Below are 11,978 nucleotides of genomic sequence, written 5' to 3' on the forward strand. Positions count from 1 at the left end.
GCCAGGAGAAATATCAATGAGCTCAGATATGCAGATGACACCACCCTTATGGCAGAAAGTGAAGAGGAACTCAAAAGCCTCTTGATGAAAGTGAAAGAGGAGAGTGAAAAGGTTGGCTTAAAGCTCAACATTCAGAAAACAAAAATCATGGCATCCGGTCCCATCACTTCATGGGAAATGGATGGGGAAACAGTGGAAACAGTGTCAGACTTTATTTTTGGGGGGTCCAAAATCACTGCAGATGGTGACTGCAGCCATGAAATTAAAAGACGCTTACTCCTTGGAAGAAATGTTATGACCAACCTAGATAGTATAGTCAAAAGCAGAGACATTACTTTGCCGACTAAGGTCCGTCTAGTCAAGGCTATGGGTTTTCCAGTGGTCGTGTATGGATGTGAGAGTTGGACTGTGAAGAAGGCTGAGCGCCAAAGAATTGATGCTTTTGAACTGTGGAGTTGGAGAAGACTCTTGAGAATCCCTTGGACTGCAAGGAGATCCAACCAGTCTATTCTGAAGGAGATCCACCCTGGGATTTCTTTGGAAGGAATGATGCTAAAGCTGAAACTCCAGTACTTTGGCCACCTCATGAGAAGAGTTGACTCATTGGAAAAGATTCTGATGCTAGGATGGATTGGGGGCAGGAGGAGAAGGGGACGACCCAGGATGAGATGGCTGGATGGCATCACAGACTCGATGGACTTGAGTCTGAGTGAACTCCAGGAGATGGTGATGAACAGGGAGTCCTGGCGTGCTGCTATTCATGGGGTCGCAAAGAGTCGGACATGACTGAGCGACTGAACTGAACCATCGTTTTCAACATTGAAGTGCTGACCAAAAAAACAGCAGCTTTTACAAGACTCTGGAGCAATTCTGGGAAAACTATAGCAGATAAATCAGGCCCATTCACTCCTGGACTCCCTTTCTTGTTGGCAGGTGCTGACCTGAACGAGATAAGGGAGTCAATCTTGGTTACCATGGGGAGCAACAAAGATGGTTGGGGTGAAAATGATATCCTGTGAGTGCCCAGATCTTCTGAATTTGTGGTTAAGTTGTAGAAATGATATATGATAAGGTGGCCCAAAAAGACTGGACAGTTGATAAAAATAATGGCAAAAGTGACTGAAAATTAAACATGGATATATTATAACAGCCATAGAGAGGTGACAGTGGAAAATATAATTTTTAGTAGTGAGGAACCTCGGTACAATCATGAAGTACTCAAAAGTACCCCAAGGATCAGTATAAATATTGACACACTTGGGAAAGGAGAGAGGGCACACACAGAGGTGTGACAATTTTCACTCCCATGTCAGAATATAATTTAGGAAAAGAACTTCCACCTGCTTCATGTTAACAATAAACAACTTGCCCAGAGACCAATTTTCCTTTCCTAAACAAGTCTCCTCTGTTATACACATATTTTAAAAATTATTAACCTTAGTATAACTTGGATATGCACATATGCGCTCATGCATGATACAGTCATCTAAGTTTAAATAACAATACTTAAAGCTTTAAAACTCCAGCTCTTAAAACAACTTTATCAAGTATATCATCATTTGATGTTTATGTATATAATGGCTCATCAGGTAAAGAATCTGCCTGCAATGCAGGCCAGGAGATGCAGGTTTGATCCCTGGGTTGCGAAGATCACCTAGAGGAAGAAATGGCAACCCACTCCAGTATTCTTGCCTGGGAAATCCCAGAGACAGTGGGGCCTGATGGGCTACAGTCCATGGAATTGCAGAGAGTTGGACATGACTGAGCGACAAGCATGCACATGCTTTTTTATCTTGGGTATTCTGAATAAAAAGTGTTCATGCATAAATGAGAAAACATGTATAAAACCATGCATAGATATTATGTAGGAACTATGAATTTCAGTTTTTATTTCTCTCTCTGTTGGGAGACCATTCACCATGGGTTTCTCAGGATTCTGCACATCCTAAGAGCAGAAGCAATGACTTCCTTTGTTCTGGACTATCTTTCAAAGATGTCTGTACAGTGAACAACCAGGAAATAGAAACTGTTTCTCCCTCCAGAGCAAAGGATGTGTTTTATTTACTGCCCATCATGATAATGTCCCCCTCCAGTATAAAGGTTAGATGGTCTTACTGCTGATTGGGAAATATCTGTGTTCTTTAAACTCATGTGTCCTCTCTGGTAAATGCAGTCCACTATGTGGGCACTGCAGGTCCATCCTGACCCTCTTTGTGTCACTCTGTAGAAACTGGCACACAGGAGACTGATGAAGTGCTGGGTTGCTGGGACGAATACTGACTCTGACCCAGGCATCTTATGTTTCCTCCCAATGTCCATGAAACTGGGGATGACTAGCCTGTTGGCTGAAATTAGAGTAAAATCTTAGATTCTTCACAGTTCTTGGTTCTCTGAATTTTGATATTTTTTTAAGTTCCCAGAGAAATATTGATTCATCTCAATAAACTATTAGTCGAAGTTCCCAAAGACAGTCTACAATTTTAGACAAATATATTAAGTGGGCATTAAAGTCCAATGCTGATTTTAAATTTTTATCAGAGAGCTGTCATAAATTATAGGCTTATACATAAAAGGTAGTGGAGAAACTCCATAATAAATTACAGTATGGTCTAAGATTTTTGAGACTAATTTCTAAAGATACCAGTCATTCAAATAAAAACTCAATCCAGTTGTATGTCTATGTACATGTTTATATGTTTTAAGCAATAATAATTTATAGGGCAAGTGTTTAGAATTTTGGAACTTTAATTTAGCATTTTGTAAAATGTTGAATTTCTCACATGAAATAAAATGCTATGTTTGCATTTTTATTTCTCACAAAGCAAAACCAGGAGAAATACAGCTACCTTCCATATCCAGAATATATGAAATAAATTAGTAAACTATTTGAATAGTATTATATAAATCTGGCTTATAGTTTACTGTTTATTTACTTTTATTCATGTATTTTAAAAGTAACATGAAAACCTTAAATCTTTGTTAAAAGGATTTTTCAAAGTCTTTTCAGTTGGAAGCTGTATCTTTATAATTCATCATCTTACAAATGAAAGGGGTCTCCTGTATTTGTTTAATCTTTTCCTTCCCTTTTAATAACTACTCACTGTTGGCCTGTGGTCACTCTGCTATATTTTACATTATAAATTCTATCTCTATTTTTTACAGTATAAATAAGAGAGACAACAGTTCGTTCAATGAAGTTAAATTTTCCTTTTTCTCATCTGAAAATGTTTTGAGAGTATTTATAGTAGAAAATGATAGTGTTTAAATTTGTATTATTAATAAATTATATTAAATTAGTATTAAAATATATAAATTATATATAAATTATTATTAAATTTGGATAAAAATTTAGTTATCTTTATACATTTATATGTTTTAAATTTTATTTTGGTTAGAGTTTTAACTCTCATCTAAATTTAAAATTTTCCACTTGGAAGTTACCTTTTCCTAGAAAAAAGACCTTTTAAGTTTCAGTTTTCTGATGACTGATGTTAACCTACTTGATTCCTTTCTATAAACTCTAGAGTGTAATTTTATTGCCAGGCACTTGCAGAGTGACAACCCAGCATTTATCTTTCTTCACAGCTTAGAGAATTTCCCATCAGGCTTAATGTTTCACTCTTTTTGGAGAATCTTTATGATCCTTTCCCTTAGACTCACTCATAAGTCTTAGTGGTCTGTCACCAATTATAGGAGGCCCATTGAATTTGAGAAATTTAACTCGACTTCCTTTTCTAATTTCTTCCATGCTTGAGTCATCCTATATAATGCAAAGACTTCTACCAAGGGAGGCCCTTGTCCTCTGTCTTTTGTGGCATATCTACACTGGTCCTCCAGGACAGAAATCTTTTGCTGCTTCAGAAAGGCTATGGTGCCTTTCAGAGTCCTACATCTTCCTGGGTACATAAGAACTTTCATATAGGAAAAAAATCCACAGCATATGACAAAAGGAATTGGTGAACTCTTAGGCAAACTGAAATGATGCAGCAAGCAGCCCTCTAAGAACAATGAAAAGAAAGGATGGCAATACATTCATTAAAAAGAAAAAGCACTTTCTTCAGGTGGCCTTGAGTAGCCCGTGAGGCTCCTCTGTCCATAGGATTTTCCCTGACAAGAATACTGGAGTGAGTTACTATTCCTCCAGGGGATCTTCCCCATCCAGGATCGAACCTGCATTGCAGGAAGATTCTTTACTGGTAAGCCACTACGAACATCCCACAAAGACTGTCACTTCTGCATTTATCCTCTGGGAGGCAGCAGTTCCCCATATAGGAGGAAAGAAACCAGGGGGAAGGTGAGGGCCACTTGTGCTCTTTAATTTGTTTCTCATTTTTCCTGGCCATGAGGGAAAACTTGCTTCTTGCTGGGGCTGAACTCTAACAAAGAATCCTCACTCACTTGAATAAGATTTAAGCTGAATCACCTTTCAAATTTAGAACCACTTGTTCAGAAAGTACAGACTACTGTGAGTCAGCTGCTCAGATGAGTCTCCACCTATTTTATGGCTCTACCTTTTGTAGCATCTCTAGAGTAACAGCAACAACAAATACCATACTTACTGAATTTTCTTACCCGCTACAGTTTCTCAGCAGTGTATCATTATTAAAACGTTGTTCATATATTTATCACAGTTGTGAATGAATTTATGAAAATCAAATCTATGGGCATAAAAAGTGGTCATGATATATATTGAGTAAAAAATAGAGATTATATGTTATATTTATGAGATAATTTCCATTTTGGAATACCCATACCTTCAGGTAGTTGGAGAAAATATTTCTGAAAAGTCATAACCAAAATTTCAACAGTAGTTTCCTTTGGCTGATGAGATTGAAAGCAGTCAAAGTGTTAGTCACTTAGTTGTGTCTGACTCTGCCACCCCATGAACTGTAGCCTGCCAGGCTCCCCTGTCCATGAAATTCTCCAGGCAAGAATACTGGAGTGGATTGCCATTCCTTTCTCCAGGGAATCTCTCCGATCCAGGGATCAAAACCAGGTCTCCTGCATTGCAGGCAGATTCTTTATCATCTGAGTCACTAGAGGAAGTCTGATGAGATGACAGGAGTTTTTATTTCTTGCTTACCTTATTCTATATTTTCTACATTTTCCACACTAAAGTATGTTCTATAAAATAGTATATAAAAAGAAAGAATACAGATGTCAGGAACCTTAGAGAAAAATTAATAGTGAATTTCAACATTTATATGAATATTTGCATGTGAATAGCCTCCATCCTAGTCCTACATTTTCCTGTCTTATGTTCTGGTTTTTATTGGTTAATATTTACCTAGAATTAGCACATAGAACTTCGGTACAGTTGTTTAGGGCTTCCCTGATGACTCAACTGGTAGAAAATCTGCCTACAATTCAGGAGACACAGGAGAAAATCCCTGGGTCAGGAAGATTCCCTGGAGAAGGAAATGACAACTCACTCCAGTATTGTTGCCTGAAAAATTCCATGAACAGAGGAGCCTGGTGGGCTATAGTTTATGGGATTGCAAAGAACTGATACAACACAGCACCAAACAAAAGTTGTTTTGAGGTGAATAAGATTTTGGAATGAGGGTATAGATGTTCAAAACAGAGATGAAATGCGGGAGAGAGGTATCTGCTCATTATTAGTCTTTCAGGGCAACTGAGCAAATGTCACTGCCTACCTCTTTCTCCTCTTGGTCCATAGGTACTAGATTGCCTCATTACAGAATTCTAGAATCTTGGAGGACAGTGAGCCATCCATGTCATTCTGCCCTGCCCGCCTACCCAGCTCAGAGACCCTCCCCAGAATACCTCTAACTTCTGACCTCTTCTTCAGCACCTCTGGAAATGTGGAGCTCAGTACTTTAGCCTGAAATACTCTTTCCCTTGGTCTGCCTGGGACACTTCTATGCATCATTCAATATTCAAATCAGGTGTGCAGTTTCTGTGAGGCCCAGTCATTGGTTTTCAAAGTGTGGATTCTGAGATCAGAAAGACAGTTCAATCCTGCTTCGCCTCCTAACACTTGCTATGTGATTTTAGCCATCTTATCTCACCCCTCTGAGGTTTTCTTACTTGTAAAATGGGGTTCACAGATTGAAAATGCATATGGGCTCTTCAGATATGTCCAGAACATAGCAAGCAAGTAATAAACGGCAACTGCTGCCATTAACATCAGTGGTTTCAACCCTGACCTGCAGATTAAAATAACCTGCAAAGCTTTTAAAACATGATTTAATAGGTCTGGGATGATGCTGTAACAGAGTTTGTATTTTCCAAAAGTTGCCCAAGCCTGCCAGGTGGGGAACTGTTACACCAGCAGTTCTGAAAGTCTGTTACCTGAACTGGAAGCACCAGCATCTCCTGGGAACCTGTTAGAAACTCAAATTCCAGGGCCCCACCACACACCCACCTTGTAAGAAACTCTGGAGATGGGCCCCAGCAATTCAGGTTTTAACAAGCCTTCCAGGAGAGTCTGATACATGCTAACGTTTATGAACCACTGCACTAGTTGGAAGCAGAACCACTGTGAGAACCACAGTATGAGGAATTTATCTTAGAAATTAGACTTTACACCATTGCGGGAGGGGCTAGGGAAGTAAGATCCAGGGAAAGGGCAAGAACTGTTTGTCTTGTTCAATGTGTATGAATTTTTAGGGCTTAATGCTGTGCCATACACAAGTTCAGTTTACTTCAATTCAGGAAATGTTGACTGAACACTAAATTTCTTTATGGCAATGTGCCTGGGCCCTGGCAATACAATGCTGTAAGAGGCATCTCAGGTTGCTTATAGCCTCTCAGACTCAACTCTTCCCTCCTGCTCTCACTGCGCCTTAAGCACACCTCTACCTGCTGCTGTAATCATTATGCTGATCTATATACACTTCTTAAAAGTTATAATTTACGTTTATTTGATAATGATGGGTGTGATAAAAATTGTATACTTTTCGTATGTTTATTGACCTTTAAATTTTTTATTTATTTTAATTGGAGGCTAATTACCTTACAATATTGTGGTGGTTTTTTCCATACATTGACATGAATCACCCATGCAGGTACATGTGTCCCCCCATCCTGAATCTGCCTCCCACCTCCCTCCCCACCCCATCCCTCTAGGTTGTCCCAGAGAACCAGCTTTGAGTGCCCTGCTTCATGCATCGAACTTGCACTGGTCATCTATTTTACATATGCTAACTATATATACACGTTTATATGTCTATGTCCACCACTAAATTGGATCTTCTTAGGGCAGGAACAAACTTTACTTATTCCTAGGAGATGCTTAAAGCTAGTTGTATTCTTGGGCCTGGCTCTGTGTTCCAAAGCCATGGGTTGTGTTCCCCTAGCGAAAAAAGATAGGAGGGAAAAGCCTGGTGTATGAGTCAAGGTTTGATCAGGAAAGCAGAACCACTGTGAAGATTACAGTACAAAGAATTTACCTTAGAAATCAGACTTTACACCATGGTGGGAGGGGCTAGGGAAGTAAGACTCAGGGAAAAGGAGTTGAAAGGTTACAAATCAGCCCTCCTCAGGCACTGGTACTTAAAAAAAAAAAAAAGACCTATCTTATATTGGAGCATAGTTGATTAACAACGTTGTGTTAATTTCAGGTGTATAGCAAAGCGATTCAGTTATACATATATATGTACCTATTTTAAAACTTCTTTTCCAACATTGATTATTACAGAATATTAAGCAGAGTTCCTTGTTCTATACAGAGGCATTGGTGCTGTTAGAAACCAGAACTTTTAGGGAAATCTGGACAAACATATTCGGCTGCCAGAGGGACAGTGAGGGAGAATTGGTGAAGACATCTGTGGAAGATTGTGGTCCTGGTGGGACTCGTGTGGCTGGAGGTCCACATGGCTGGTATTGCCCGGGGGGGTGGGGGGGGGGTTGTCACATTCAAAGCAGGGAAGATGAGACCAGCAGGAGTGAGCAGCATCTCTGCGTCTTACCCCACAACTTTTGGGAGTTGAAGCACTGCTTCATTTCATTTTCTCAATCACAAATGAATTTCTCCTCTGAACAACTCTAGCCTAGAGCCACATAGTAAAGGGTTTTTTTTCTTTTAATAATTCCTATTTAGCCCAGCTGACACAGTACTAAGTCACTCAGCTGGCAAATATTACTCCACTAAAAAACTTGTATTAATGTTCTCTCCAGGAGCTAGTGTTTCATCCATTTTTAAACTGCAGTGATAGAATAGTGTTATTTCCAGACACAATAGAGTACCATCTCCAAACGTCATGTAGTTAAGATAAAAGGCAGGAGAGCTGTTATAACAAAGGTCTGTTGCTAGTTTCGGGTTTCTAGATCAGTAGTAGAAGTTAAGGTTATTTTCAGAGAATGATCTCTTCACGTTCTTTTTGATATAAGGAGTCACGTCATTGCAGGTTCTCATATGTTTTCTACAGGCTTAGTCCATAAAACTAAGCTATCTAATGCTACCTCCCCATTTATATGACAGGTCCCACATGGATTATTTCAATCCTAGTTAGACTAGGAAACCGAGTCCAAAATGGCAGTGGCTAAAAGACAAGGAAGGGAAAAGCCCTTGAAAATAGAACAAAGGAAGGTCAAAGGAAGGTCCAAGGACCTGAGTGAGGACCTCAGGTAGAACAAACAGCACTCCTGGCTAGCCCAATTTACATAGGGCAGACCCAGGGGGAGGAAAAAACAAATAAAAAGAGGAGCCAAAGCGCAGGCTTTCTCCCTCTCTCTCTCTCTCTCCCCCTCCCCACCTCCACCCCCACCGCATGCTGGCGCGCTCCCCCACTCTCTCCTCTTTGCGTCTTTGAGTCGGCATGCCCTCAGCCTTGAGGATGGATTCTCTTGCTATTTTCTAAATAAAATAGAGCTGTAACACTGATTTGTCTAAGAGCTATAACACGGTCTGTCCAAGACCCGAGAGCTGTGACGTGCTGAGGGCTTTAATGTCCGTCGCTCCAAATCTTTATTGTGATGAGAAAGAACCGAGGAGCATATACTCGCCTGACAAATCTAAACTCCCACTTGGCAGCACAGGGAACTATACTCAATATCTCTTCATAACCTATAATGGAAAAGAATCTTAAAAAGAATACATCTACCTATCTATCTGTATATATACACGGAGGTATACACACATATGGGCTTCCCAGCTGGTGCTAGTGGTAAAGAACCTGCCTGCCAATGCAGATGTAAGAAATACAGGTTCAATCCCTGAGTCGGGAAGATCCCCCAGAGGAGGGCATGGTAACCCACTCCAGTATTCTTGCCTGGAGAATTCCATGGACAGAGGAAACTGGTGGGCTACAGTCATAGGGTCGCAAAGAGTCAGGCATGACTGGAGAGATTTTGCACTCGTATATACACATGTCAATCATTTGCTGTACAGTTGAAAGTAATGCAACATGTTAGGTCAACTATATTTCAATAAAACTTTTTTTTAAGAACCATCTCACTTGGGCTTCATTTTCTCTCTCCACTTTGGTCCTTCCACCTCTTCAACATCTTCCCATCACATTAGTCAAGTTCACTGCTCCCCAAAGATGCTGCTTGGATTAAATATCTGTTCCCTATGCTTTGTCTTGGTTTCCCAAAGGGATTGTAAGCTCTTCAAGGGAAAGCATTCATGTCTTTTGAAATTTTTCTCTTCTTTTTGCTTTGAGGCTCCCATAGGCTGAACGTGAAGTGAAGTGAAGTGAAGCGAAAGTCACTCAGTCACATCCAACTCTTTGCGACACTATGGACTTCTTCATGGAATTTTCCAGGCCAGAATACTAGAATGGGTAGCTTTTCCCTACTCCAGGGGATCTTCCCAACCCAGGGATCGAACCCAGGTCTCCTGCAGTGCAGACGGATGCTTTACTGGCTGAGCCACAAGGGAAGTAAAAGAATACTGGAGTGGGTAGCCTATCCCTTCTCCAGCAGCTCTTCCTGACCCAGGAATCGAACTGGGGTCTCCTGCATTACAGGCGGATTCTTTACCGACTGAGCTATCAGGGAAGCATATAGGCTGAATATGTGAACCCAACTCGACTAAAGATGAGTAGAAGCACCAATCACCACACACATGCTCCGAGCACTCAGGACACCTCAAACATGTGATGAGCTGTCAAGTATTTAAACTAAGACTGACAAAAAAGACACACCCACTTCTGCCATCTTGTTGATGGCATATTCATCTTACTCTGTAATTCTTTAAAAAGATTGCACAAGTTTCTTTTTGTTGACTGCCCCTTCAGTCTGGACAGTACAATGGAGGGGAATGTCTTAAATAAAAACTCAACATTTAAGATACAATAAAAATATTTCTTTTTCTCAGGACTGACTATGTAAATAGCTAATGCCTATGCTTGACTCTATTCTAGTTTACCATGAGCAGGACTCAGAATAGCACCAGATATAATGAAATATTTCATAAGGGTTTTGGAGTTAAATCATAATCATCCCAGAGTCAGAAATTATCTTGATGTGTTTTTTGTAATGACAATATTGATAATACTGTAAAGCCCCATGATAGCACAGTGTGATAAAGTTCAAAGGTCTGAGTTTGAATACCAGCTCTGTCACATATTAACTCTGTGACTCTGGGAAGGGCTCTATGAGCTACAGCTTCCTCATTGTAAAGGAAAGGTGATCACGGAGACCTCAGAGTGGTGGTGAGGATTAAGTTACACCACGAAAGGAGGCTTCAATAAGTGTTTGTTACAGAAAATCCTAAATCTCTTATCTTTTATTCTAATGGTTTTCTATTTCTTTTCTTTTACCCAGATCAGAAAGATAATTTTACATTTTCTTTCAACTTTTTTGAGACTCAGTATTTTTTGATAATGAGAAGTTGGTAGATATATTAACAAAAGATTTTTTTCTTTTTTGGTAATAATTTAGATCATAAAAAACTAATATAAGACAAAATCTCTCAGCATTGGGTTGGGAATCAGGAGGAGAAGGAAGAAAGAAAGGGAGAGAGTCCTTAGATCCATGGTGGAAACATGACCCACTACCCCTTGATTGAACACCCATGACAAGGTCTCTGTGATAGGGAAGCCCCAGCTAAGGGATCCTGCCTCAGTGAACAAGAATGCTCCAGGGCTGCACTGTGAGCCCCTAGGGCAGAGCCCTAGTGCTGGCTCTCTGATCATCTTGACTTGGCTGCAGGTTGGTTGTGACTGAAAGGAGACCAGCATGAATTAACCAGGAGGGGAACATAAGGACAGAACTTTATTTCACTCAGTCACAGAGGGATAAAATGGCATTCTTCTCTATTTAAATTCTACCCCATCTTCTCGTCCTTCCACGCAGGGCTGCTGACAGAGGTTGTCGGGTCTATTGTGCCAACCGTGGAGATTCTGCCGGTAAATTGACCTCACCCTGAGGTGCCGGCTCTGCCCCTGCCTCTTGAGGTCGGCCCTTGTACTCGCAGGACCTTACGTGCCTCTGTAAGTATAGTAAAACTCTGTTAATCTGAGGTTGTCTTTCAAAGATAGGGTGGTGAAGCCACTAATTGACAAGATGAGACCTTTTCCTGAGATCATTGGTACTTTATTTGCAAGTACAGATAATATTTGGAATGAAATAAAAACTCAGTGGCTCAAATGCATCCAATAAATTGAAGAAACAGTGACGTGCATCCGCAGGTGAGTGTAGGTGTACAAAGCCCTATTTCCCTAGGCAAAAGCACAGCAGGGGTTGTGAAAGACATGCCTCCCTCACATTATCAGTAAATTAAAGATAATCATATTATTCTTTCCTGCAAAAGTCCATATACTTCAATGTTATAGCAAAAGAAAATGCAAGTATAAAGGCTAGAAAGAATTTCTCATAAAATCTCTGAACAAAATTTGCATCACATCTCATGATATTCCCCTATCAATTATTAAAAAAAATATTTCCTCAAGCAGGCCAGCCTTTGTATTACTTCTGCTTTCCATCCTTATCATTAAACTCAGAGCTATTGAACAGTAAGGGTTACTCAGTCTAAAGCTGGCAACATACAAACAAACAGAAAACTCCTA

Source organism: Budorcas taxicolor, chromosome 1 (assembly GCF_023091745.1).
Source record: "Budorcas taxicolor isolate Tak-1 chromosome 1, Takin1.1, whole genome shotgun sequence".
In the NCBI taxonomy this organism is placed as follows: Eukaryota; Metazoa; Chordata; class Mammalia; order Artiodactyla; family Bovidae; genus Budorcas; species Budorcas taxicolor.